The sequence below is a fragment of the Camelus dromedarius genome, chromosome 7 (assembly GCF_036321535.1).
Source record: "Camelus dromedarius isolate mCamDro1 chromosome 7, mCamDro1.pat, whole genome shotgun sequence".
Taxonomy (NCBI): domain Eukaryota; kingdom Metazoa; phylum Chordata; class Mammalia; order Artiodactyla; family Camelidae; genus Camelus; species Camelus dromedarius.
This window is the reverse complement of record NC_087442.1, coordinates 52,250,752-52,264,155: the sequence shown is the minus strand read 5'-3', so window position 1 is coordinate 52,264,155 and position 13,404 is coordinate 52,250,752. Positions and strand designations below refer to the sequence as shown.

Genomic DNA, 13,404 nt, shown 5'->3' with positions numbered 1-13,404 from the left:
GGCTTTATTTCAGTTTCTTTTAATTTTGTACATGTCATGTTAATTTTAATACATTTAAATTTTTAAAATATCATGAAGTGTACCTTATTTATATCTGTGTTCATAGATGTAAGAAGTCTGAAATGCTGTTTGTAAAATATTAAGGACCAGTGTTCCTCAACAGCAGCATTTGAGGGATTGTTACTTCTTTTTTAGTCTTTTTAAAAATCCTTCTATGTATTTCTTGATTTTCTAGAATTAATATTTGCTCCCAAACACAGAGAAGTATATGTGTATGAATAGACACATGTACCACACCTTTTGTATATACACATCCATAAATATGTGAATATATAAAGTCTAGGAAAATCGTTAACACTGTTTTCCTGGGAGGAGGGGAGTGGTTTTAGGGGAGGGCAAAACGGAACGATCACTTTTTAATCGCTATATACTATTTACATTTAATCATGTATTACTTTTGTAATTTTAAATGGCTAACTTTTAATCAAGAAAAGAGAGAAGTTAAATTTTAGGAAGAGTACTTTTCTCCATCACATGCTTGATTTTCTTACATTGGTAAAAGCTCAAAGAAAAATGATACGATATTTGGTAAAGTCTGCAATCCAGCTTAATGTAGAGACAATGTGTACCTTACAAGCTGTTTTATAAAACTGAGGTCCTTCCTTGAAGCTCTGTGTCCTGTGCCTCCACGGAGACATCTAGCGTTCCTTTAGACACGAAATGCCCAAGGTAGGCCTAGTACATCCGGATGGACTTGACTGAAGAGAGGTTTGAGTAGCAGTTACATAGTAACATGTTTTATTGGCCAAATGTGCTTTTGCCCAAGTGACAAACAGATTTGGAAAAGTCTAGCTAAAATATTCCTTAAATATTTTTAAGAAAGGATATTCACATATTGAATCAATTAAATTGTTTTAGAAAATCTTTTTTTATGTGTCATTGATGCATGATAGAAAAAAAATCTTCTCTTTAGAGCCTGATACAGTACACCTGAACTTAAGTCAAACTTAGCTCTTTTCTTTCACTAGAAGACGCTCAATTGTTCTTTTGAATCATGAGCATATTACCTAGAGTGCATGAGTTTTAAATAGGCAATTATATTTGCAATCACAACTACTGCTTTAAAAGAAGTCTATGATTTTAAAAACTCATATAAATGTGTTTTCAGACAATTAGAGGATGATGTCATTAAAGTGATTACTCTTATACATTCTTAATTTTTAATATAAATTGGGGTTTTAAATTTAATCAATCCGTTTTTATTTGCCTTCAGAAAACATACACACACATATTCTCCTGTTTTCCAATAGATGTCAGTATCAAAAAAGAAAAGAGCTAGTCTAGTGCTTGAATGTAACTGCCTGCAGTACAGAGAACAGGATTCTTCCCCCTTTTTTCTGGTTCCGTGTACCCAGACTGCTATAGCCAGTATAAGCGATCAAATGAGAGACGATAGTTTTAAAACACAAAATGGTTATTGTTTGTTTTGGGGGGGAGGGGATTCATGTCCTTAGTGCATGCAGGAATTACGGTACTTAAAGTAGAAGAAATACTAAGGAAACATCCAAGTGCCTTCTGGATAGTCCCTATTTCCCTTCTTTCTTTGTTTTCTTTTATGCTTGTTCTCTTCTCTATATAAGACCTAATTTCTCTTTAGTTTCAAATTCCAGTGTTAATTCACAAAGATTTTTCTGTTCAAAAAAGGAGTTTCTATATTCTACTCTTTTAAAAATTCTCCAGAATATAAAGTCAAAAAAAAAATTCTGTAAGATTAAAATTCATTAAAGCATTTCTTTTATATTCATATTATAGTACAACTTACTTTATTATCTTTAAAAATGCCTCCAAAGAAGTCATCATCGTATTCACTGTTAATCTTCAGTGCACCCCTTTGTTGATTTTTAACTAATTTTATCAGACTCTCTTTCAGAAAAATAAATGTAAACTAAAAGGTACGATGCATTTAAATTAGAAAAGCTAAGGTCTTTCAGTTTCCTTGCTTTTTTTTTTTTTTTTTTGGCAGTAAACCCATTGGGTCTCAACTTCATCCTAACTTTTTGGCATTTTGCTGAAAAGGCTTCTTATGAATATTTTTCTGTTTCTGGTAGGTGAATGAATGAGGCCTAGGATTTGTGAGTATGCCTGACATCTCCCAAACCACACACTCTGGCCCCGTACGATCCACAGCTCTAGGATAAGCAGTTCTTTCATGAAAGACAGCAGGGCTTCCGCCTTATGACTGCCAGTCTGCACCCCAAGAAGGCTGCCCCTCCATGTGCGCAGGTGTGAACACTGAGGGGTGAAGGCAGATGATGTGTCTGAAATTTAATCGTGGCCAGGGCTAGAACTTTCTTTTTGAAGATTAGAGCCCAAGAGCCTGTTCACTAGGGCTCTTAACCAAAGATGAAGAGTGACAACCATAACGTATAAAGAATATGTGTCTTGTTTTCTACGAGAATAAGGTTAATAGTATTTCAATACCACTGCACTTAAGAGACTTATTAAATTGGCCTAGAATCAAAATTAATTAAGCAGTTTCCCAAAGTTTGTGGTACGTGTTCTTCCTGTCCCGTCTAAGTATAGCTCTGCCCTTTGTAATTTTCATAACTCTGTATACCGATTTTTAATTGTCCTCATACACAAGTTAATTAATGGGCAAGATGTCCAGTCCCACACACTGTAGACTAAAACCAACCAACCCATCAAACTCATCTGTGAGCACTTACAGGTATGTGTATCAATATTCTTGTCACTCTCAATACCTTGGCCATTACGGTTGGAGAGTCCCCTCTTTGTTTGGAAAAGTCAGCTCTGGGGCTGGTTATTTTTCTCTAATACTCTGTTGGTAATTTGCCACTTGGTAAAACTGGCTTCATGAATTCCAGAAAGCATTTGGTTCCCAACAATACAAAGGACCGTTGCAAGCATTTTTGGTCAGTAGTGATTGAATGCAGACTGCGGGGTTGTTTGCCTAGACCACATTACTCTTTGCAATGTTTCTTTGGTAGTCGTGTATTACTTTCTGATGGTAATCATTTGCATTTTCAAAGCTCCTTTTGCGCCTGATTTTTTTTTTTTTTTTTTTTTTTACAAGGAATTGACTCAGAATTCATCTTTGTCTTCACTGTGCTTCCCTCTGGCTAGAGAGACCTGCAGCTCCTGGAGTTTTCCTTACCCATCTTAATAAATGGCTGCAAAGGACCAGGAGGAAGAAACCCACAAAAACCACCCAGCTTAGGCTCTACAGGGGGTGATGGGCAAAGGAGAATGCTTTCATTTTCCATACTTACAGCAAAAAAAAAAAAAAAAAGGAAGGGGGTGCTATGAACTCTATTTTACCGCCATATTTTAAAAATGTTTTTCACATGAATGTTATTGCTCTTAGATTTCTTATACAAGGGAAAAGGTAAACTAAAATTTAGGCCATTCAGTTGGGTGATTGGGCCTAACTCCCAGTTTTTCTTTTAGTGTCTGCTGCCTCCGCCCCCACACGCTTCTGTCTCTCCACTTCTGGTGGTCTAAGGCATAGTCTGCAGATGTTTCTCCCACACAGTGGAAACATTCCCCGATGTGTCTGTACACGTCCAGGCTCTGCTCATATGGGAAAAGGAAAAATTGGAGAGAAATAATGAATTTCTGGATTGGCCTTATTTCCTTTTGTGCCTTTCAAAAGCGCTGAAATAGAGAAAAATTACAGTAGACCTATTCACCTTTCCCACACTGCTAGCTACAGAAATGGGTTCTAGAAAGTCATTGTCTTACTTTTAAAAAGTAAATAGTAAATAAATAAACAATCGTATCATACCATCCTCCAGAAGTCTCAAGAGACTCCAGGTTAGAAAACTTTTATAATTTTGTTCAAATTTTATTTTTTTAAAATAAGAGTTATTATAAATGATGTATACTTAGAAAATTCAAGTATCTGTTTTATCCCACATAAAGCATATGGATTGCATCCTGTAGTTTTCAGATAATTTTGATAAAGAGATACTCTCCCCTGTTTACACAGTGGACTTTGGGCCAGCACTCCGAAAAGGCAGGACTCACAGACAACAAAAGGAAACAACTCCTTTAATCTTCTCTACCCCACATCCATTCTTTCTGTAAAGCCAACCGTTTCTTTGCTCTTGAATGACATCTTGAGCAGCATCCATCATTTAGCTGAGTTCCCTTTGAATGTGTAACTCCTTTAGTTGTCTTAGTCATAAAAATACTCTCAGTTCAGAAGTTAACATGCCAATATCTATGTCCGAAAAACAACTTTATCAGAGGTTCTTCCTCTCCTGTGCCCGCCTCCCTCCCAATTTGGACTGCTGCAGGTGAGAAGTGTGTGTGTGTGTGTGTGTGTGTGTGTGTGTGTGTGTGTGTGTGTGTGTTGTGTAAGGGGGTGTTGGGGGTTTGGTCTTGGAATTTCTTTACTCTGATTGTTAGGCAGCTAGATAGAAATGAGCACCAGGCAAAGGGAGAGGAAGGGGCAGGGCGCAACCAATAAAATAACAGTACGCTTGCGCTCGGGATGGGGGCTCCAGAAACTCTTCCTCTTCCTAAATGAGGGCCAGCAAAGAAGCTGGCTAGGATTGACCACTGTGGCTGCACAGTAAAGGATCTGGCTTAACCTGACCCAATGCTCATCTTAATGTAATTAACATTGCAGCTTAAGCCCCCTCCCGCAGGTTTCTCTGTTAAAAACAAAATGTAGAAAAGAGATAGCGTGCCTGAGCACAAGGAACGTGAGCTGTCAGTCAGCCTGAGCACTCAAAGGGCCTGAGCTGTGAATCAGTCAATCGTGAAAACGCCCCCAAAGCCAGGATATGAGAACAGGAAACACAAAGGAGCAGCGCCATTTTTCCTCTCTTGGATTGTCCCGCCCCCAATTCTCAGGGGTGCACTATATTTTACTACCTTTTTACTTCGCTAATAAAATCTTCTGTTTATATCACGCTTTCTGTCTCCAGGTTAGAAATACATTTTTGGGGGGTGACTAACAACTGAAGTAACTTTTATTCCCCTCCTCCTGGTAATGTGATCACATCACTCTCTCTCCTGAAGTCCAGAGCTTAGTCATGGTTGAAACAGAAGAGGCAGAAAAGAGCTCTCCTGGCTGCCACTGATTTCCTGGTCTTTCCCCTACACTCTAGGGGGTGGGGAGTTGAGGCTAACTACCCACTAGGACCTCTCAGGCCGATTCCCAACAGGGAACCCTAGCAAACTAACACTGTTTGTATGACTGGACCTCTCACCTTGGCAGATCTTTATCCATAGTCTCAGGTTTGCAGTAAGGGGTTAAGACTTGATGTTGGGCTGCACCACGCAGGCCTGCAAGGCCTGTACTTGCCCAGCTTCAAGACCAAAGTAAAAGCTGGGAGTCAGCAACAGAGACATCAGTGGTTTAAATGGATGGGCGATCCTATGTGTCTAAAGCAAGGTCATTCTGATGGCACAGTGAGAAGAGAGTAAAAAGAAGCAGGTTAGGGAGACAAATTAGGAGGATATTGTAAGAAGAAGAAATGGTAATGACTTAAACCGAAGTGGTGGCAGGTGGAAGGGATGTGAGAAGCAATGAAGTTCTGAATATATTTTGAGGGTCATCCAACATATTTTGCTGGAGGCTTGTTGGGTAGGGAATGAGAGAAAAAGAGACTATGATAATTCTACAGTTTCTGGCCTGAGCACTGAGAAATGCTCACAACCAAGATGCAAAGGACTGGGAAAGACACGGGGTCACACCCAACAGGAGCATAGTTATCAATACCTGAAGGACGCCTTTTAACTGTCTAACCTGACAGCCAGCATAGCATAGTTATAGGGGATAACAATATGGATTCTAGAACCAGGATGCTCAGGTTCAAATCCTGACAGTGCCACTACTGGTCATATGAACTCATGTAAAGTGCTCAATCTCTCACTCAGTTTCCTAGCTGAAAAGCAAGAACAGTACTATCGACCTCATAAGGTTATTCTGAAGATTACATGAGTTAAAACACGTCAAATACTAAGAATAGTATCATGTACATATTTAATGCTGGGTAAGATTATTTTTCTTTTACTATGATTGAAGAGGCGATGTCAAAGGATAAGAGTCTGTAATAAGAGGAATAATTATGGGCTAACGATACATACTTGGGGGTTTCAGCCTAGGGTGGTGTTAGTGCCGTGAGATTAAACGATGGCACCTAGAGGGTGAGTGTAGACAGTTAAGAATGCTCGAGGATTGAGTCCCAAACCCTGAACGCTGAAACGATTAGGGGAGGGGGAGATAAGAAAACCCAGCAAGAGGGGTCCATGAGTTCAGAGAAATACTAGGTGAGCGAATTGTCCCGTAAAAGGAGGGAAGAAAGTATTTGAAGAAGGACAGTGGGATAAGTGTCAGTGCTGCTGAGAAGTCATGTAAAGCAATGGCCTTGAACTGGCCGTTGGACTTAAGAGCAGGGGCATTGGGCTGACTTTGGTAACAACAATTTTAGTGAAGCAGTGAGGAAATTCCCAACTAGAGTATGTCCCTGGGAGAACGGAAGGAGAGAAATGAGAAACAATGATTATGGACAACTCTTTGAAGGAAATTTGAGGTAAAGTAATGAAGACAAGTAGGACTACTAAGAGCAAAGGAGGGATGAAATTAAAGCTTTTTTTTAAAGCTGGGGGAATACAGCATTTTTTGCATGCTGACAGGAATGATGCTGTAAGCAGAGGAACACTGAGAATTGCTGAAGCAGATGGGAACCGGGCCTCAGGCACAGCGGTTTAGCTTTACAAGAGCATGAGCAGCTCATTAACAGAAACAGGTTTGGGTGGTAGGTTAGATGGGTGAAGTTCTCTTTGACGGCGTCCATTTTTGTTTGTTTGATCTCAGTGAAAAAAAAAAGGGAACAAGAACAAGGTCATCAGCCAATACTGAGGGCATGTTGACAGTCTGAGGAGTATGACCCAGTCAGTCATCAAAGTGTGTGGAAGAGTAAATAGGGCTGGGGACATATAGCATGATTGCCGGACAGAGTTAAGAGCTTGCTTGAGGTATGTAATCACGAAGAGGTGAAACCAGTTTCATGATTGTGCACTTTTCTCTATCCACATTCAGCTACAAGAGCACAAAATACAGGAGAACTGCAGTTAGACCTAATCTTTTCTGTGACTTAGTAAAACTCAAAGAGTGATTATAATGATTGACCATGAAATTCAATCATCTAAGACAGTTAAGTAAATACATAAGAAAGGGAGGCACATGGAAAGGTGGGAAGGGATACCCCAGTGGGGCAGATGTTGGCTGTGGAGTACCAGAGACAGTGAGCTGGAAAGAGAGATGCAGTGGTGAGTGGGAGGTCTGAAGTTGAAACTATGGTGGAATTACAGTTACTGTAATGACAACATGACTCACGTAAAGAGGGCAACACAATCTTTGGGGCAAGGAGATCAAGGACCTGAGATGCCAGGTTAATAGAAAAATCATTTAAGTGGATACTGAATTACTGAGAATTACAAGAGTATTGGAGAAAACAGTGAGCCACCAGCAAAAGTCTTTAAGGAATTAGAGGAGTGATCTAGAGAGTGGTAAAAACTGCCACAAGGAAAGTGACCTATATTATTAAAGGGATTTACAAGCAGGGGTTTACATGACTTCCTCACAGAGAGACAATGCCAACTGATTTTGATATTTCTTTAGGATTTTTTATTTCATTCTCAAAGGCCTATGAAGATAAAATCTCATTTTCTATAATTTTTAAAGCCTCCATTCCATCAGAGAGCTGGAAGGAAACTCAACTCTGTGCTGAATTTGTCAACTAATAAAATAGCAAGCAGCAAATGCCTCTCTGTATCAGCACCGTCTACAGCACTTCCCCATCTTCCACGTTCTCTGGGGGCTCATAAGGATACAGAGTTGTGACAGTCAATTTCAAATTATCAACATATCCAAAGAAAGCTAATTTTTATATGACCATTGCCTCATATATTTCAGGACAGAGAGGTAAGGACAGAAAAAAGCCATTTCTTGTTGCATATTTTAAGCTGATAGGTTACATTTCTAAAAAAGTTATAGCAATCCCTTAAATAAATGTTTACCATTCACATTTAATAATAGATTTTAAACCTGCATGTTTTCCTGATACTGTAAGCAATTTCCTCTTGTGTTCTGGGACTTTCCCTGGTGTTCCAAGAGTCTGACCACACTTATCTGTATAAGATAACCTGAATTTCCTGAGATCTTTGTGTAGTCCCTGTACCCAAGGTTTCCAAGGGCTTTACGCAGTGAGCAGTTGTTTCTTTTTAATTTCAGAGGAAATATTCATTGAATTGAGATTTTTTTTTGCTCCAAAAAAAAAAAAAAAAAAGTCCGAAGAAATAATTTATTAACTAGTAAGTCAACTTGTGGTGGCCATGATAAACACACAGAATGTAAACTAGACCATACTTCATGTAAAACTATTTTAACTTAACTAGTAGAAAACATCAGAGTGGGAGAAGTAATGGAAGGAACAGAATAAAACACAGAGAACAAAGACAAGACAATAGGCATTAAAAAGAAAAGCATGTCTGAAAAATAAGAATGAGACTGTGTAAATTGTTCTAGGATTGTTAAATGGATGAAGGAGATTTTACTTTTCACATTATAATTTTACAGCTCCCTTATCTTCTTTAGAAGGCTGTCCCCACCAACTTGATTCTAATTAACATTCTCTGAAATAAAATGTCATTAATGTATTATTGATCTAAGTCCAGATTTGATCATAGTTTTAAAAGAAATGTAGTTTTACTACTTTAAAATATGTAAGTAATTTGGATTAGCTGTTCATTGGAAGGTTAGAGTTACAAGGGACTACAAGACATAATCTATGCCAGTGCTCACATTTTTTCAGTGAAAAACATAAGACAATATATGACGAGACTGGGTTTTGAGGCTTGTGTTCTAAAGACCCACTCCGCCACTTTCTATCTCTGTTCAGGATCACATGGCTAGTAAGTGGCTAAACTGGCACGAGTATCTAAACGCAGGTCATAGTCTCATTTTCTACAACCAAGCAAAATTCACCTTTGAGGGCTTGGTTAATGGATTATTTACTGTAAGTGTGTTAACAACTCAGGCATTTCTTTGTAGGAAAGGTTATTTTTAATAGTTTAAATGTGGTCCTAGGTTTTGATGAAAATATGGCATAGTATTCATACTTTAAAGTAATAGAAAAAGAATAGTTTCTTTACAGAGAGTGGAAAAGAAAATTTTAGATCAGTTGAGAATAAGTGATTACAAGTGCAAAAGGAAGCTTGTGAAACAACAAAAACAGTGCAGGAGGACAAGATCTCTTGCTAAATATTAGAGGACATATGACCCTTTCTTTAGAGAAGAAATTTTTACACTTTAGGGTAAAAAGAATTCCCCTGAGGAGTGATTTATATATGTAGGAGCTAGAACCTGTCTCCTGAGGCCCAGATTCCTAAAGTCTGAGATGAAGCCCTGGACGTAACAGGTATTTTGACAACAACAACAACAACAAAAGACAGGCCAATCCAAAAATGGGCAGCAATTCCTAAACAAGCAATTCTCCAATGAACACATACAAATGGACAATAGGCACATGAAAAAATGCTCAATATCACTAATCATCAGAGAAATGCAAATCAAAACTATAATGAGGTATCACCTCACACCAGTCAGAATGGCCATCATTAAGAAGTCCACAAATGATAAATGCTGGAGAGGGTGTGGAGAAAAGGGAACCCTCCTACACTGCTGGTGGGAATGTAGTTTGGTGCAGCCATTATGGAAAACAGTATGAGGATTCCTCAAAAAATTAAAAATAGACTTACCATATGACCCAGCAATCCCACTCCTGGGTATGTATCAGAGGGAACTCTAATTCAAAAAGATACATGCACCCCAATGTTCATAGCAGCACTATTTACAATAGCCAAGACATGGAGGTAACCTAAATGTCCATCAACAGATGACTGGATAAAGAAGCTGCAGTATATTTATACAATGGAATACTACTCAGCCATAAAAAAGAGTAAAACAATGCCATTTGCAGCAGCATGGATGGAATTACAGATCATCATTCTAAGAGCAGTAAGCCAAAAAGAGAAAGAAAAATATCATATGATATCACTCATATGTGGAATCTAAAAATGTAAGAAAGAAAAGGACACTATGAACTCATCTACAAAACAGAAATAGACTCTCAGACATAGTTAACAATCTTATGGTTACCGGGGAAAGAGGGTGGGAAGGGATAAATTTGGGAGTTTGAGATTTGCAAATGTTAGCCACTGTATATAAAAATAGATTTAAAAAAACAACTTTCTTCTGTATAGCATAGGGAACTATATTAGATATCTTGTAATAACCTTTAATGAAAAAGAATATGAAAATGAATATACGTATGTATATGCATGACTGGGACATTGGTTGCTGTACACTAGAAATTGACACATTGAAACTGTACTTCAATAAAAATTATCACTTAGTAAGTGGTTATAAACACTAATGCATTAATTCTTGTATTTACTAAGTTAATATATTTAGAATTTAAAATATGAAAAAAATTTAACTTCATTTCCAGCACTTCAAAATAGGACACATCACATTAGTGTTAAAGAATGTGGAAGAATTTTCTGTCTTCAGGATAATTATCAGTGGATTATACATGGTTTATTGATAGAGTGACTGTCTAAATTACTGGCCAAACAAGATCTCTCTCTCTCCCTTTTACTCATTTACACACGCACAAACATATGTATGCATACACATACACACACAGCCCTACAGCCCTATTAAACAAGAATTTATTCGAATATATTGCAGACTTATGTAGTAGTATATTTAAAACTATTTCCCAAAATAAAATTCTTTCAAAGAATAACAAACCATGTGATCAAAGCAAATAAAAAAACCCCTCCATAATGATTATCTAGATTCTAGAATATTAAAAAAAAAAACAAACAGAATAATTACTTTTTTTTTTTAATGAGGGGAGGTAAACAGGTTTGTTTGTTTGCTCGTTTATTTAATGGAGGTACTGGGAATTGAACCCAGGACCTCATGCATACCAGGTAGGCAGTCTACCACTGAGCTATACCCTCCCCTGTCAGAGTGAATATTCTTGATAAATATTAACTACTTTAATCAGTTTTTTAACCACTTATATTGCTAATAGCATGCCAATGGTATTTTTCTGAAGATTTTCCCCAATATAGCCTTATTATTTTGAAATTTCCCATAAAATTACCTTTATTCATATTCAGAGTTTCATATTATGATTAATACTTGCAACTGACTCTGGTCTGTACAACATTTTTAATTGTGAAAATACTCTTTACTAGGTAGCTGGTAAGCTCAGAAAAATATGGCAAATGAAATATTTTCTTTCCTTTTTTTCTTACTGAAAATGTAAATCTTGAAGTCCAATAAGTATAACAAATCTTGTATTTTTGCCTCCATTCAGAATAACTTACTTGAAATATATTTTACAAAACTCATCAAATAATTTGTCTTTATTATTTATTTTTCATCAAGTTTACATGCTTCAAATTATAGTTTTTTTCTATTTTGTTTCTTTTTGGTACATAACATAAATTTATCCATTTGAAAACAGAAGCTTCATCAATAGGTTTTTTTGAATCCTCACAAATAAAGATATGCTAGAGCTTAAGTATAAGATTTCAAAATTAAGTTTCATGTGAGGTTTGAACTCTTAAAATTTTATTTGTTCAGATCTTCCCTACTTTCACAGGGATAAATTCCAATACCCTCCTGTTTAGAAGCTCTGTCTTTACTAAGTGAGATTTCCTAACAGCATCAATGCTGCAGTTTTGTCACTCTATTCATGGATACTTGCCTAAGGATTCCCATCTAGTCTGGGACAAAATGCAACCGAGTTTAGCTGACTCTACCAAATGCAATCATGCTGCTGCAGGGCACAGGCTGGCCTTGCTCTGCAAAGGCTCGCACATTTCTAAAATCTGTCTGCTGTCAGGCTGCAGAGCACACTGTCGTGTTCATGTATCCTTCTGTACTGAACGTCATCTTCACAACAGACAATTTTCTAGATAATTTATAGTAACTCTGTATACATTTTTTTCAATTCTAACAATTTGAATACTATTACTAATTACGTGTCTAGCACAAATGGTTTCAAGCAGTTTCTCTGCCATCAGTTTTTTAACTTAGAAAGAACACTACTTTTATCACTACTCTGTACTCCACTAAAATTTATACTCAAAATACCAACACAAAACAGAAACAATTCTATCTCGAATATTAAAGTTTTTAATTAGCATGGTAGTATCAGATGTTTCACAGTTGGCAGGAAGAGCTATTCAAAACTGCCTTGATTCCACGAATTGGATGAAAATAATGGCCTATCGTTGGTGTTAGCTGATTTTCCATTTACAGCATCAGATGACACTGAGATAAACTGACAGCTTTTAACTGACTGAAAGTCCTTCAGCTAATGAAGTCAACACATTATGAGCTATTGCTTCACTTTCTGTTTGTGCACAAGAAAACTTACAATAGAAAAGGAAGTGCACCTATTAGAGCCTTTTAATCTAGATGAAGTCAGGTTCCAGAAAGTGCATTCACCTTCTACAGTTGCATATGTTAAATTGTCACCTTTGAGCACAGTCTTCTTAAAATGAGTACTGTCTTTTAAAACAGATGCTGCGGCTTCGTTAGCAAATTTATTTCTTCTAGGTTTCACATGACCAGCGACCTCAGTAAGCTTTTCTCCGCCTTGTGAATAGCACAGATTCATAAACATTTTATGCAAATTATATACTTAGCATGAATTTTCTGGAAAAAAGCAATACTTAATTCATCACTAAATATGCACTTATTAATTTTTGACTTATTAATGCCAATTAGCAGCCCAATGATTTTGTTCTTGCAGAGGATTGCATAGGCCAAGGTAAGGCTTCTTAGAGCGCCAGGTGGCTGCCAGATGCCATTGTTAAACAGTCTCCCCACATCTCCTGCCTAGAAGGAATTAGCCATCCTTAACCACTGATTGTCTTGGCACGCATCATTTTACCAGCAAAGTAGAATGCATGCTGGGCACTGTTCCTGAAAGGGTGATGTTAGTTGTATTTTGTCCAAATAGGGCAGAGTGAACAGAAACCATTGCATATGGACGTCTTTCCTATTTAACTTTGTGTTCATGTGAGGACTGCCCTCACCGCACCTCCATCTTTCACATTACCACAAGAAAACCCGGAAAAAGCTGAAAGTACAAAAATGATGTCTGCCAAACCTCACCCAGTACATTTTAATTCTGCTATTAATAATACTTTACTAAAAGTGAAAAATCAAGGGCAAACATAAACAGAGCCCATGGCACCAATATTTTTTAATCATGTCTCCTTTGCCTGCTAGACTTCCCTCCTCTCCCCATCTCACTGATGCCGACCGAGGCTTTAAAC

At 37.4% G+C, this 13,404-nt stretch overlaps 1 non-coding gene across 1 annotated transcript; it reads right to left on the bottom strand.

The window, feature by feature from the left end:
• Window positions 1–10,995: 10,995 nt before the first annotated feature.
• On the bottom strand, window positions 10,996–11,068 carry TRNAT-GGU (transfer RNA threonine (anticodon GGU)). The gene has a single exon. It is a non-coding gene; the product is annotated as a tRNA-Thr (tRNA).
• Window positions 11,069–13,404: the final 2,336 nt, after the last annotated feature.